The 2,500-nt window shown below is 34.2% G+C and overlaps 1 protein-coding gene across 1 annotated transcript in view; it reads left to right on the top strand.

Moving 5' to 3' along the window:
• The first annotated feature begins 1,752 nt into the window (after positions 1–1,752).
• LOC125034334 (beta-TrCP-like) overlaps positions 1,753–2,500 on the top strand; it is a 21,434-nt gene continuing 20,686 nt past the window's right edge. The window contains 1 exon segment of the mRNA XM_047626147.1: positions 1,753–1,821. The gene's annotated coding sequence lies outside the window, so the exon portion shown is untranslated.

Below are 2,500 nucleotides of genomic sequence, written 5' to 3'. Positions count from 1 at the left end.
ATTAAAAAAACGACAATGTCACATTTATATCGAATGCTGAGAGAGAGAGAGAGAGAGAGAGAGAGAGAGAGAGAGAGAGAGAGAGAGAGAGAGAGAGAGAGAGAGAGAGAGAGAGAGAGAGAGAGAGAGAGAGAGAGAGAGAGAGAGAGCGAGAGAGAGATGAGGCGATTAGTCTCATAGTGCAAGTATTTGGCTCAAAATTAATGAAAAAAATGATAAAGTGGCCGCTATTTTGCAAGTTATGCAAGAAACATGGTTTTGAGAATACAGACAAACCCTATGAGCATATAGTTACTACTTCAAAACCAGTCAGATTTTGCGGGACGTCCTAATTCAGACTTTTAACAGGCTGCAGTACAACAAACCGGATATTATTGTAAATGAAAAAGAAACAAAGGCGTGTCACATTATTGATGTGGCATGTCCATTTCACACGTGAATAGTAAACAAAGAGAGAGAAAATATGAAATCCCCGGTCTATGGTAAAGGGAAGGGCAACGGGAGCGCTTGCATGTTGTACAGACAAACTGAACGGTTAACCACAACAAAAGTAATGATATAATGATAACTAATGGTAATAGTGCTAATAATAATAATAGTAATAATGATGTTATGACTATAACAGTAATAATGATGATGATAATGATGATGACGATAATAATGATAACAGTAATAATAATAATGATAATAATAATAATAATAATAATAATAATAACAATAACAATAATAATAATTATGATAATGATAATAACAATGATAACAGTAATGATGGATACTAAAATAATAATAATGATAATCAAAATAATAGTAATATTAATAATGCTAATGATGATGATAACAACTACAACAACAACAATAATAATAATGACAATTATGATAATGATAATAATAATAATAAAAAAAATGATAATAATAATATTAATGATATTAATGATAATAATGATAATAATGATAAAATAATAATAATAATAATAATAATGATAAAAATCTTAATGATAATGAGAGTAATACTACTATTATTACTGCTATTAATGATAATGATAATGATAATAATATTAATAGACAATAACAACAGAAACAACAATAATAATGATAATAATAATAATAATAATGATAATAATGATAATAATAATGATAATAATAATAATAATAATGATAATAATAATAATAATGTTAATAATAATAATAATAATGATGATAATAATAACAATAATAATGATAATAATAATAATAATAAGAGTAGTAGTAATGATAACAGTAGCAAATCGACGAACTTACCAACAGGAGATGAAGAAGTCGAAATATATGTGCTGCCTACCACATACATATCAAGTGGCTCAGAATGGGTCTGTCAAAGTCATGTTTCGTATTACTAAAGACATGTTCCCATGCTGAACGTGATCGGTATTTAGGGATACCATTATGGCAACACAGAAATGATTAATAATGTATTTTTGCTGGCATAATGAAATTCAGGAAAGAAGTAAACAAAAGTGAGAACTAATGGAATGGTTAAGTTACGCATACAGGAAGGACGGTTACCTGTCATTCCCTTATCAAAAATGGGTGAGACCCGTGTACCATTGAACAGTACAAATATACCACTGGAGTTGCGCCACAGGTTGAGAATCTCTGCTTCAGTTACACAAGCGACGGCGTGCGACACCATTCCGAAGCTTCCTTTTTGCGATTCAAGCGCCGCGCATCTTGCTTTCCCCGGACGCCGCCAGGAGGACGGAGAGTGACGTCACTGTAAACAAACGTAAAGAGAAACACGGGAGCAATGACACTGCTCAGCTGTGTGTCTTCTGTCCCGTGTTTGTAAGTTTATTGAGGAACTTAGCTTTGTGCATGTTTGATATAAGTCAATGGGTCACTGTGCACTGGGAGAATCTCATTAAGTGGGATTAGTATCTCCAATGAACACCAAATTGCAGTAAGGAATTTGGCCTGGGAATGTTGACGTGAATTGGCTCTTCCTGATACTTGTTTTTGCAGTAGACTGGATAAGATTTTTTCGACGGGACCATAAGCAGCACTTTCACATTATCTGGAATGAAGTCTGTCAGACCTTAGGGAAACATGAAATAAGACGCAGTGAAACTGTTGTCAACGTTAACCTACAGTCATCAAGTTGCATGACATCAGTACTACTGAGTTTGTTACTGTGTGTATTGACTGGTCCTAGCACGGCTTAATGTCAAGTGTTTAATTTATGAATTGAGAGACAGGGGTATATTTTCATAGTTACATATATAAGTATATACATATAGATATGCATATACATATGTATGTGCATGTACATGTACATACGTACATAAATTCTCACATGTACACACACACACACACACACGCACACCCACACCCACACCCACACCCACACCCACACCCACACCCACAACCACACACACACACACACACACACACACACACACACACACACACACACACACACACACACACACACACACACACACACACACACACACACACACACCCA

This window comes from Penaeus chinensis, chromosome 2 (assembly GCF_019202785.1).
Source record: "Penaeus chinensis breed Huanghai No. 1 chromosome 2, ASM1920278v2, whole genome shotgun sequence".
NCBI classification, from domain to species: domain Eukaryota; kingdom Metazoa; phylum Arthropoda; class Malacostraca; order Decapoda; family Penaeidae; genus Penaeus; species Penaeus chinensis.
Note: the sequence above shows the minus strand (reverse complement) of the source record. Positions and strands in the feature narration are given on the sequence as shown.